Genomic DNA, 13,247 nt, shown 5'->3' with positions numbered 1-13,247 from the left:
GTTGAGATATTCCGAATCAAGGGTCTTTCCATAGTGCTGTGGTAACAGGTGAAGACGTATGCCTTGAAGCTCTTTTTACTCACATTCCTGAATCTTCCGCTGGCCAATTACACACTTCCTGCTGGGCTCTACCTGGTTACTTCGGTATGAATGACACTCCACACTCACTGACTGATGGCCCCATAACAGTTGCAACCAACTGGACAAGGGCTTCCAGTTGCTGTTTGGGGGATACCCGGACACAGCTCCACCGCTTTCAGTGTAGTCATTAACACCCAGCTGTTAAAGAGAATGGCTCCCTGTTTGCACTGAGCCAATTTTATGACATCCAGTGAACATGAGAGAACTGCAACCAGAACCGTTTATAGACTTAATCTTAGGGCCTGCAATGATATAAATGTCTAATGCTTTTTCCAGGTGTGGGCTGGGGGAAGCTGTGTGCATAAACCTTGGGTTGAAAAAGGACTGACGTAGGAGGGTCGGAGTCACAGGAAACATGGCTCGAAACTCTGGTTGGGGAACAGGACACCTTCCTCTAGTCCTATCATGATCCTGGGCGGACCATCTCTTCTCTCTGAGCTGTTCTGCTCATCCTCCTTGTTTTTTCCCACAAATGCCCTGGAAGAAAAGAACTAATTCTTACTCATCTTCATTTCCTTATTAATGGTTAAGGATTGGCACATAATGGGTACTCAGAAAGTATTTGAATGAATGAATGAGTGAATAAACGAAGGGAATGGGTGCCTCTCTTCCTTGAGGGAGGAGTAACATCTGATTTCTTCATTCCTATCTGAAACAGAGGAGGAGCTCAACTGCAAGTCTGTTGGGTGAAGACATGAATGAATAAAATGTTTCAAACCTGGGGTTGCATTTAGTGAGTTGACTTAGCTGTTGTACTCGATGGTCCCTCTGCCCAGAATCTTCTTCCCCTGACTCACTCAGGTCTCAGCTCAAATCTCCCCTTCTCGGAGCTGCTGTACCTGATCACCCTATCCAAGATTTTCCACCCCCCGTTCCAGTGCCTCCTGAAGCTTCATCACACTCCTTGTTCATTTTCCTTCCTGGCACTTTTCTTAATATGCAATTATTGCATTTGTTTATAGTCTGTCTCCCCCCACTAGGAAATAAGCTCCTTGAAAGCAGGAGCTGTGTCTGTCTCAGTCACTGCAGTACCCCCATTAAAATGTCTGGCACACAGTAAAAGTTCAATAAATATTTTTTGAATTAATGAATAAGTGAATATGACTTCCAAACTTTTCTCTGTCTGCCAGTGTCCCCCTCTCCAGAGCTGGAGGCTCCTTCCCATTTATTCAAATTTTCCAGGGCCTCTCACAATATAAAGCATCTTAAAAGTCTTTCCAGCCTTGGCTTTAGTAACCCCACACCACCTTGGCCCTCTACCCCTCTGACCACATTCCCCATCCTTCTCCTGCCCCCACAGTCCTGACCCCCATCCTCTGAATTACTGGTCATGCTTAATTATGGTACAACCATACAATAGAATAAACACTTAAAATGATGTTAAAGAAGCGTGTATATTGACATGGAAAGTCATTCACAATATTTTGCTAATTAACAACGTAATTTTATACAGGTAGTTAAATTTCATTTCTATAAAATCTCTGTGTATAGTTACATGTGAATGTATCACATAAAAACAGAGGTTTATACAAAAAAATTTAACAGTGATAACATTTGTGTATATTCTTTGTTTATGTCGTCCTTATTTTTTATGATACTCCTGTATCCCTTATACAATTTCTGAAAATATTAAGTTAAACCACATGAAATTGCCATTTTGATAGATCAAAAACAGTAAAATATCTTCTATCTCATATGATTAGTTGAAATAAACAAAAAGAACAGAGAAAACATAAAGACTAAAAGAGCCAAGATTGCATGCCAAGGGGAACTGCGTGCAGGGAAGCCAACCCCACTCAGTAGGACCAGGTTTGGGGAAAGAGAAATGGGGCAGGTCTTTAAAAGCCAAAATGCTGAGTCACCGTATCCGGTATTAGGACACTGAAGGTCCCTGGTCACTGCTGATTGACAGGTGCCAGGGATTATTGATTAAGCACTGAGACAGCTGGGGACGATGGACACAGCTGGGGGCTGTCTCTGAGGACTTTTTTGTTCCTTGTCTTGGCTCCTCACATCAAGTGCCCAATTTGGGGATCATGGCACCCACTTATCATTTGAGCAGAAGTCAACTCTGTGTCACTGTCAGCAGCCTGGGAGGCTAAGTCAAGATTCATCAAAGGAAAAAGAGGAAGAGGGAGAAAAGGAGAAGGGGAAGGAAGAAAGGTTATTTCTATTTCCCAAGCCCAGGTGTCAATGGCAGGTGCTTTTCCCTGGGTGCTAAGCCTTTTCACACCATGGCTTCTGAAAGAGGCAGTGACGCCACACATATCTATGACACTCATTTGAGAGTACTGAATGCTCAACATGGAAGAAAGATGACTGATCTGGGTGTTCAAAGGAGCCTGTCATGAAGTTTCACAGCAATGACTTTGACATGCTGTAGCATTTGTCAAAAGGTTTTGTTACAGATAAGACACCTCGCTCAGACGTGGGAAGCAAAAGGTGGGGAAGAGCGGGGAGAAGGTGGAGTCTCCCAGGCGTTGGTGGCTCAGGGTGTGTGTGTGTGGTCACAACCGGCCGTCAGGCCACATACCAATGCTGTCCCAAACCTTTGAATGGCTAGTGTAGGCTAGCACCCACAGCTTAAAAAGAGGGCTCCATCCGCCACCGAAAGGCAGTGACAGTTTAAGCTTAGATACATCTGAGGAAATGACAAGAGGGAAAGCAAATAAATATATCTGTACATGAAAAAAAAAGCCAAAATGAACATGACAAGACCCACAATTTGGCGGAAAAAAAAACAATAAATTCAACCAAAAATGACCAAAGGGCTAAAATCTTTATCAAGGGCAAATTAGTTAAGAAAGACACAAAATCAAAAAATAAGTGGGCAAAGGATATAAATTATTATGTCACAAAAAAACATGGATTTAACAATAAGATACCATCTCACACCAGTCAGAATGACTATTATTATTAATAAAAAGTCAAAAATAACAGATGCTGACGAGATTGTAGAGAGGAAGCAACACTTATACACTGCTGGTAAGAATGTAAATTAGTTCAGCCATTGTAGAAAGCAGTCTGGAGATTTCTCAAAGAATTCAAAATAGAACTACCATTCTTCCCAGCAATCTCATACTGGGTATATACCCAAAGAAATAGAAATCATTGTACCACAGATACATTCACACGTATGTTCATCATAGCACTACTGACAGTATCAAAGACATGGAACCAACAACCGAAATCGATAGTGAACTAGATAAAGAAAATGTGGTACATATACACCGTGAAACACTATACAGCCATAAAAAAAGGAGATCACGTCCTTTGCAGCAACATGGATACAGCTGATGGCCATTATCCTAATCGAATTAATGCGGGAACAGAAACCCAAATACCACATGCTCTCACATGAATTGTAAGTGGGAGCTAAATACTGAGTCCACATGCACACAAAAAGGGGAACAATAGACACTGGGGCCTACTTGAAGGTGAAGGATGGGAGGACGGTAAGGATTGAAAAACTGTCTCTCAGAGGCCAGGCACGGTGGCTCACACCTGTAATCCCAGCACTTTGGGAGGTCAAAGTGGGCGAATCTCCTGAGGTCAAGAATTCAAAACCAGACTGACCAACATGGAGAAACCTCGTCTCTACTAAAAATACAAAATTAGCCAGACATGGTGGTGCACGCCTGTAATCCCAGCAACTTGAGAGGCTGAGGCAGGAGAATCGCTTGAACCCAAGAGGCAGAGGTTGTCATGAGCTGAGATAGCGCCATTGCACTCCAGCCTGGGCAACAAGAGCGAAACTCCATCCCCACCCCCCAAAAAAAAGAAAGAAAGAAAAACTATCTATCAGAGGCTATGCCAATTACCTGGGTGACAAAATTATCTGTACACCAAACCCCTGTGACACACAGTTTACCCATGATGCACCCCACCTGCAAATGTACCCCTTGGCATAAAATAAAAGTTGGAAAGAAAAAAAAATCCGGATTTAACTTATTTTTTAAAAAACAGGGAATTCAACTTCACCAGCAATCAAAGAAATATAAATTAAAACAAGAAGATGTCAACTCTCTGTTGTCAAATTAACAACAGTTTTAAAGTTTAAAAGTACATAACAGCCTGTGCTGATGAGGATGGAGTCATACAGGCATTCTCAATATTTACATGTGGACATGTGAATTTATATATATAGGAAATTAACAATGTATAACAGAATTTGTTAAGAGTATTCAAGACCTTTGGCTCAGTGATTCTATTTCTGAGCATCTATCTTAGGAAAGCAATATTTTTTTAAAAAATTAAATTTTATTTAGAATAGTTTAAAAACTGAAACAACTTTAATCCTCAGTAATATTGGGATGATTGGGGAGATGACAACCTATTAATTCACTTAAAATAATATTATAAAGATTTACAGTGATATGTAAAAGATATATTAATAAATTCAAACAAAAACACATAAAATGCTAATCACCTAATATTAAATGAAGAAAAATCAGGAAAAAAACTGCCTATGTAGTGGAATCCATACTCTGTAATAATCAAAATTAAACAGAGTAAAAAAGACAAGAAAGAAATAACCCAAAATGTAAAAATTAACGTGATTGGAACATCAGTGATTTAAGGGTTTTCTTCATATTCATCTTATTATCCAGTTTCTTTAATTCCTTATAATGAGAAAAAAGTAAGTAAGCTATACTTTTGACAGAAAAGAACAAAGATGTCTGCAATTTCTATATCATAAATAATAAAGTGCAATGAAGCCAAGTACACGCCCGACCTGTCTGCCCCACCCTGTCTTCCTTCCCCTGAAAGCAGTTCTGGCTCACTCTGTTAGCATGGAACAAATTCACACAGTGCACAAATGTCAGCACACCCAAACAGAAGAAAAAGAAGGAAAAAAAAAAAAGCACAAAATAGAGAAATCTACTGAAACATACGAAGCACCATCAACTTGATACTTAACAGAAATGCACAAATAAGATAAAAGCACCTGATCTTCCTGATCTGGGCTTTTTTGTTTCATCTAGAAATATTGAAAAGTGGGCAAAATAGAAAAGGATACTTGAAAAGTGGATTTTAAAATCTCAAGGGTCTCAAAGGGATTGAAACATTCTTATCTCAAAAGAAATATAAATTTGGTACGTAAAAATTTCTCTGTGAATTTGGGGATGGGTCAATGGAGGCTGCTGTCCTCAGGCAAAAGAGAACCAGCCTTGGGAGTTTAAATATCCACTCCTTGCCTGGCTGGCTGGATGCACTCTGTAAGGCACGTCATCCTTTCCCACAGGCTCAGTCTCCTCATCTGAAAAATAGGCATGCCACCTTCCTGGGTCATAACCAGGAGTCTCTGCTCGTTATGACTTCTCTTTTTATTAATTTGTATTCTATTTTTCTGTAGAGACAGGGTCTCGCTCTGTAGCCCAGGCTGGAGTGCAGTGGTGCAATCGTAGCTCACTGCAGCCTTGGACTCCCGGGCTCAAGCTATCCTCTCACTTTGGCCTCTTGAAGCACTGGGATTACAGGTGTGAGCCACCACATCTGACCCCACTTCTCTATTAATTAAGCAGCTCCTCTCTGCTGGAGCTGGGCAAGTGCTTCATTATTATCCTAATGAATCAATAATAAGATAGCAAGTGTTAAAAGTGTAGGGGTTACATGTATTCTTGTCTACTTTCCCTTGATGAATTGCTTTTAGATAAAGTTTGCACCCTGAGTGCTAGACCCCAAGTAGCAAGGGTCCAACATGGGTTATTTGATCCAACTCTGCACTCAGGCAGGTCTTGAGTTCTCCGGTACATCTAGCATGGCTTCCTTCAATCATTAGGCATTTATTGAGCACCTACTCTATGCCAAGCACTGTGTTGGGTGCTGGAGATGTACCCATAGACAAGGCAGCACTGGGCCTTGCTGTCCCAGAGTTTAGGACAGGGACAGAAACAGACCAGGAAAATAGGTCTTTGCAAGACAGACTGATATGTGAACCATAACAAACCCCAGCTTTACCATTTATTATCCATGTGACCTTGGACACATGACGCCATCTCTCTGTACCTCACCTGTGAAGGGCGGACAACAATAGTTCCCACCTCAGAGGGCATTGAGACCAAACCTAGGTCAGGAGTTTGAGACCAGCCTACTAACATGATGAAACCCCATCTCTACTAAAAATAACCGGGTGTGGCGGCAAAAATTAAACAGGTGTGGCGGCAGATGCCTGTAGTCCCAGCTACTTGGGAGGCTGAGGCAGGAGCATCTCTTGAACCTGGGAGGCAGAGGTTGCAGTGAGCCAAGATCGCGCCACTGCACTCCAGTCTGGGTGACAAGAGTGAAACTCCACCTCAAAAAACAAAAAAAAAAAAGGGAACTAACATGTATTGAGCACTTAGAACAGTGCTTGGCACATGTGGACACTATGGAAGCACTTGCTATGAGCATTAGTGTTCACTAATATTTGTATTAGTGTTAGTATTGACATTAAACTTAGTACTAGCCTTAAGGACAGGGGCTGTGGCTCATGCCTGTAATCCCAGCACTTTGGGAGGCCAAGGCGGGCAGATCACTTAAGGTCAGGAGTTTGAGATCAGGCTGGTCAACATGGTAAAATCCCGTCTCTACTAAAAATTAGCAGGGCGTGGTGGTGCATGCCTGTAAGCCCAGCTACTCAGGAGGCTGAGGTGGGAGAACTGTTTGAACCTGGGAGGTGGAGGTTGCAGTGAGCCAAGATCGCACCACTGCACTCCAGCCTGAGCAACAAAGCGAGACTCCATCTCAGAAAAAAAAATTAAATTAAATTAAAAAAAAAATAAACTTAGTACTAGCTTTAAGATTAGCATTAGTACTATTGTTAGCAGTATTTTTAGTAGTTATAGTACTGTTGTTAGTAGTTAATTAGTATTAACATAAGCAAAGCACTGGGGATACAGAGCAAAGTTACCTTATCCAGCCTGGAGATGGGGATGAGTAGGGAAGACTTCCTGGAAGAAGTAACATTTAAGCGAAGCCCTGAAAAATCAGTAGAATTCACTTGGTGAATGTGATGGTGGGAAAGTATTCTAGGAAGAGAAGACTGTGTGTGCAAAGGCCCAGAATGGAGAGAAAGCAGAATGCATCTGTACAGTTAACTCTGAGAAGGCCCTCTGAAGTACAGAGGGCTCCGGGAAATGGGGGCAGAGATAAAGCTGTCGAAGGCAGGAAGGAGAGGGCAGGTCCTCAAGGTCTGTGGGCCAATACGGGGAGTTTAGACTCTACCTTGAGGTCACTGAGGGCTCTTGGTAGGGACATTGCATGATCAGATTTGGCTTTTAGAAAGACTTTTCAGGGGCCATGGGGAGGGATTGAAGGAGGGTTGGCTGGAGGCAGGGAGTCCAGGGCGGAGGCAGCTGTCATCATTCAGGGGAGGGAGGATGACGACCCACCAAAGCCTTGGCAACGAGGTGGAGAGAAATGAGCGGGCCCAAGAGATTTAGAGGATACAGCAGGATGAACCCGGTGTCCGCTGGGATGAGGAGGAAGCCAGAGGAAGGCAGGCTGTTGGCCTGAGTGGCAAGGACGTGGTTTTGAGATGTTTTTAACTTCTCGGATTTCAAGTCTGAATTCATACTGAGATAATGAAGTTCTTGGAGGGCCCAGGACTGTTTTAAGCATCTGTGAATCTCAGGGTCCTGGTACACAGTGGGTGCTCAATGAATACCTCTGACTCGAGCCCTTCCCAGCCACCAGCCGTTCCACTGGGCTGAGCCACCGCCAAGCCCTTTACCACGGAAAACCAAACCGCAGTGGGTTTCCAGAAATGTGGAAAACATCCCCTCAGGAATCCAGACGTCCCCACGGCTCTCCTGTGCTGCAGAGAAGTGGCAGGAGTGGGGAGCCAGGCTGGCGAGGAAGGCTCCGGGCTGGAGGCCTTGCTGCTCAGGAGAGCCATAAGGAGCCCTCGGGGAAGGCTTGGAAGAGGGTGAGCGAGGGAAGGGCTGGCCTAGAGTCCAGGCCTGTGACGGATCCCACACGCGGGCTCCACAGCTCTCAGGAGCCACGAGGAAAGGCCGGGACAGGAATGTGAAGGCAATAAAAATCTCCAACCCACCCAAAGCCGTCCACACCACACCCTCCCCACCCAACACACACACACACAGACCACCTCCTCACCACCATTTATCCAGCATCTGTGAGGGGCCCTGTGCCCCGTGCTTCTTGTATAGCTCTGAGGCACAGGATGACTGATAGGGAGGTGAACTTCCTTGCCCAAGAGCACACGGCCGGTTGAGAGGGATGGAGGATTTGAACCCGGCATATGTGATCCTTGCTTGCTTTTAAACACCATCCAAAAGGCCAAAGTCTGGAGCTGGTGGCCATGAGGTCAACTCAGCAAGCACATGTGTTTTGTTTGGACCCGACACTGTTTTAAAAAGTGGGAAATTTCACATAAAAATCCTGGTTTCCGGCTTCTCTTTAGAAACCAGATCTGGCAACCCTAGGCCCACATTTCCGCAGGGCTACAATTGGCCGGGCTGAGGAGCGGCTTTCCCTTAGATGAAGCTGTACACTCTGCTCCGCAGCCCATGTGCCTCACTGATGTCCCCTGCCTGGCCTCGGAAGGCATTGACTTTGACTGACAGGCCCAGGAGCTCCCTCCCAGGAGCTCCCTCCCGGGAGACAACCCTATATCCTAAAGTAAGGATTCTGGCCTGGGTGCAGTGACTCATGCCTGTAATCCCAGAACTTTGGGAGGCCAAGGCAGGCAGATCACCTAGGTCAGGAGTTTGAGACCAGCCTAACCAACATGATGAAACCCCATCTCTACTAAAAATAACCGGGTGTGGCGGCAAAAATTAACCGGGTGTGGCGGCAGATGCCTGTAGTCCCAGCTACTTGGGAGGCTGAGGCAGGAGCATCTCTTGAACCTGGGAGGCAGAGGTTGCAGTGAGCCAAGATCGCACCACTGCACTCCAGTCTGGGTGACAAGAGCGAAACTCCACCTCAAAAAAAAAAAAAAAAAAAGATTCTGAGTTCCCTTTCTCAGCAACCGTTTGCACCCCCTTTTTTCCCAAGTTGAGTGCATGATCTTTAAAGTCAGGCCTGAGACCAGCGGCTTCCCACTTCTAGCCTCAGTTTTCTCATCTCTAAAATGGGGATGTTAACAGTATTGATCTGACAGGGCTATGGAGAGAATGAGATGAGCTCCCAAATTCCGAGTTTGGGCCATGTGAATCCTCCCTTCCCCATTCTATGGAACAGAGTAGGTTCAGGGGTTGCTAGCAGCCACTGGGAGCTCCAGGTAGGACAACATCTGTCAGAGTGGAACTGGAACGGGCGACGTTAATGGGTTCCCTGGGCTGGATGAGATGCCACCCCTGGGCTCCCACAGTAGTGACGCTGACCCCTTTCTACAGCTTGTTGGCCTGGTGAACTTGCTGGTTCCTTCCACATGCATTGCCCTTTTTAAAACACACACTCTGTGAAGGCAACAACCACGTTTTCTTCATGTCTGTCCCCTGAGGGCTCACTATATATTAGGAAAATCTCTAAGTGATGGAAGGTCCTGGGCTCAGTCCTTGGGCCTCTTCTCTTCTCTGTCTACACTCGCTCAGTTTGTGATCTCATCCAGTCTCAAGGTTGTAGAAGCCATTCTTATACCAGATTGACGCCTCCAGCCCAGACCTGCTCCTGACCCCAGACTGGATATTGAGCTGTCTTCATGGTATCACTGCTTAAAGATCTAATGGATGCCTCAGGCTGAACATATCCAAAAGGAGCTTCTCATATTTGTTCCCCCCAACAAAACCAGCTCCACCCACAGCCTTCCCTCTCAGGTGACGGCAATCTTTCCAGTTGTGCAGGCATAAAAATGAAATCATCCTTGATGTCTCTCTTCCTCCTCCACCTCACATGGAATACTGATGGTTCTTGCCACCTCCACTACTATTACCCTGGTCCAAACCAACATTATCTCTTGCCTGGATGGTTGCAATAGCTTCCTAACGGGTCATCATCCTGCTTGGACACTTACCTCCTGACGGGCTATTTTCTACACAAGACCTGGAGTGATCATTTTGTTTTGTTTGTTTGTTTGTTTGTTTTTGAGGCAGAGTCTTGCTCTGTTGCCCAGGCTGGAGTGCAGTGGCGCCATCTCAGCTCACTGCAACCTCCACTTCCTGGGTTCAAGCAATTCTCCTGCCTCAGCCTCCCAAGTAGCTGGGATTACAGGTGCGCACCACCACACTCAACTAATTTTTGCATTTTTACTAGAAAAGGGGTTTTACCATGTTGGTCAGGCTGATCTCGAACTCCTGACCTCAGATGATCCACCCGCCTCAGCCTCCCAAAGTGCTGGGATTACAGGTGTGAGCCAACGCTCCCAGCCTCTGGAGTGATCGTTTTAAAACCACAGTTAGATCATGTCTTCTCTGCTCAAAGCCCTGTGATAGCACCGTTTTTACTCACAGTAGATGCCAGAGCTCTTCACAATGGCCTACAAAGCCCTACATCGCCTTGAGCCCTCTTTGACCTCATGTTTCTCTCCCTCTTCCTTTACAGAGTTTCAGTGACTTGCACAAGTCCCTCAGCTAGGAAGGAAACAAACTGGGCCTAGAAGTCTGTTTGAGTTCAGGGTTCTCAATCTTTCAATTACAAAGCACAACTTCCCAGCAAGTCTCATTGCTTTTCCTGGCCTGCAGTTTTCTCATCTGTAAAATAAGATACTTCCTCCCACCTAGATTACATCTGAGGGGGTGGCATTAGACACTTTCTAATATTACATTCCACCTCCAATATTTGATTAACCTGAATGAGGCCTGAGCAGGAGCTGTGTTCTAGTCATTTCTACACCTCTGATGCCTGGCAGTTAGTAAACATGGAATGGGTGAGTGAATGGATGAGTGGATGGATGAATGAATAGGTGGATGTAGGCAGATGAATGGATAGATGGATGGATGGATGGGTGGGTGGTTGGATGGATGGATGGGTGGGTGGATGGATGGATGGATGGATGGGTGGATGGATGGGTGGGTGGGTGGATGGATGAATGGATGGATGGATGGACGGATGGATGGATAAATGAATGGTTCAATAAATAAATAAATAAATAATTAATGTTTAAGGGACATTCTGAAAGCTTAGCGAAGGAGAAAAGGGAGAGAAAATATTGCTGAAGGGGTGGTTTTTAGGAGCTCTGATTTAGAGTTGGAGGATTAAGATGATAGCCAGGACAGAAAAGCTATCCTTACTTACCAAATTCTGCATAGGAGACCAAACTCTGAGCTAATGGGTCATATGAGGGGCAGGTTGGAACAGAAGACAGAACACAGACTTTAGGGTTGAGGGGCCTGGGTTCAAATCTTGTCAGTGCAGGTTTCTAGTTGTGTGACTCTAAGCCCCGGTTTTCTCAGGGGCATGGGGGATCATATAATCCTTTTTTCTTGTGGTTGTTGTGAGGAGTAGATGAGATATTAACATATATTTGTAAGTGCCTGGCACATAGTAAGTGTGAGGCAATGGTGCTGCCATCATGGCTAGGAAAGGCCTCTACCAGAGACAGGGGCCTCAGCCAGACACCTCAAAGCAACTCCTGTCTTGACGCTGCCTAAGAAGCTTTGATGAGGGGTGCCAGAGGCAGAGGCCAAATGCTCTGTCTATATCTGCTGATCTCTGGCCATTGGCTAAGCAGCCCAGCTGGCTTGAGGCCTTCTAGAGTACACAGGATGGGCCAGCCTCAAGCGGAGTGGGCCTGGCCGCGGCCCTCCCTGACAGGTTCAGAGGGCCTTGTGAAAGAGTCAGTCACCTGCCCTGCCCCTCCAGGCTTAGGGGGAGAACTTGGCTTCAAGCTCCAGAGCCCCAACTTCTCAGGAAACTCTCAGACATGAGGAACTTTCCGTCCACATTGCAGGAATTTTTTGCAGAAAGGGAAAAAACTAAAAACCTTCATCCTTTGGCCTCTGGGAGAATATTCCTTTTATGTGAAACTGGCAGGGAGGAAAATTCAAGATTCCTTCTCCTTCGCCTAATTGATATCAACATGAAATATTCTGGTGTTGTTTTAATAAGACTTTGGTTTTCCAGCAAGAGTAGGGGAAAAAAAGAAAAAAAGATCTTCTCCTGGACCAGAATATTTTTAGCGAAAATATTTTGCTTGCATCCTCCCTGCCCCCTCCCTTCCCTGTTCCTGCCTGGCTTCAAAGGCACAGCAGCGCCGTTCTGGGGTGCTAAACAGCGGCCCACACTCGGCAGCCCCCTCCTCCCATTGCATGCAGGCCGGCCGGCCAGAGAGTGCCAAGCCAGGAAGATATTTTTTCCAGAAGCGGCATCTGGCTGCTTGGCAGCCGCACAAGCAGTTGTGCTGGCAGCCGGGGCTGGCCGGGGTCTGCCGTGCGTTTAGGCTGCTGCCTCTTCTGACTCTCTCCCACAAACACAATGTTCTCCCTCCCAGGCTGGGCCCCTCCTGTTCTCACCCCTCACAAGGATAGGGGGACCTTAGAGCACCTGGGGGCTTTGCCCCTGGCCTCCCGACAGGATCTGACATGGGAGGCCCACCTGAGCTTCATCTCTTGCCAACTTGCCCTTGGGCAGGTGGTTTAACTCTTCTGAGCCCTCAGTTTCCTCGAGTGGGAAAGGGGAGTCATCAGCACCCACATGAATGAGGCTGTCTGTCTGCTCTGGCCTCTGCCTGACTCCCCGAGAGAGTCTCTTATATGCTTCCCATCACACGTGAAAGTCCCTGAAAGCACGGCCTCTGCTTTCTCAGGCTCTCAAAGCCTTTGCCATCCCAGAGCCTTTGCACTTGCTGTGCCCTGCCCACCTCTGCCCACCTTTCAAACAGCTGACTCCTGGCACTTCAGCTCAGAACTCAAAAGCCACCTCCTTCAAGACGCTCCCTGGCTTCCCCATCTCCAGCAGCCCCTCCTGACCTGTGATCCCAGCTCCTGGCGCTCTCCCGCAGAGCAGCTATCACAAACCGCTCCGTGCATCTGGTCTTCACTCCTCTGCCATCCCAGGCACAGGGCTCCATGAGGGCAGGTTTCCCATCTGTTGTGTCAATCATCAATCCCAAGCACCTTGTATAAGACTGTCCCAGTGACATGTAGATGAACGAAAGGGCCCCCAGGCCCACTGGAGATGCCTCATGCGTCTCCCATTGACAGCCCTTGGGGGTCATGATG

The sequence above is a fragment of the Pongo pygmaeus genome, chromosome 4, assembly GCF_028885625.2.
Source record: "Pongo pygmaeus isolate AG05252 chromosome 4, NHGRI_mPonPyg2-v2.0_pri, whole genome shotgun sequence".
Taxonomy (NCBI): domain Eukaryota; kingdom Metazoa; phylum Chordata; class Mammalia; order Primates; family Hominidae; genus Pongo; species Pongo pygmaeus.
This window is presented reverse-complemented; position numbering follows the sequence as displayed.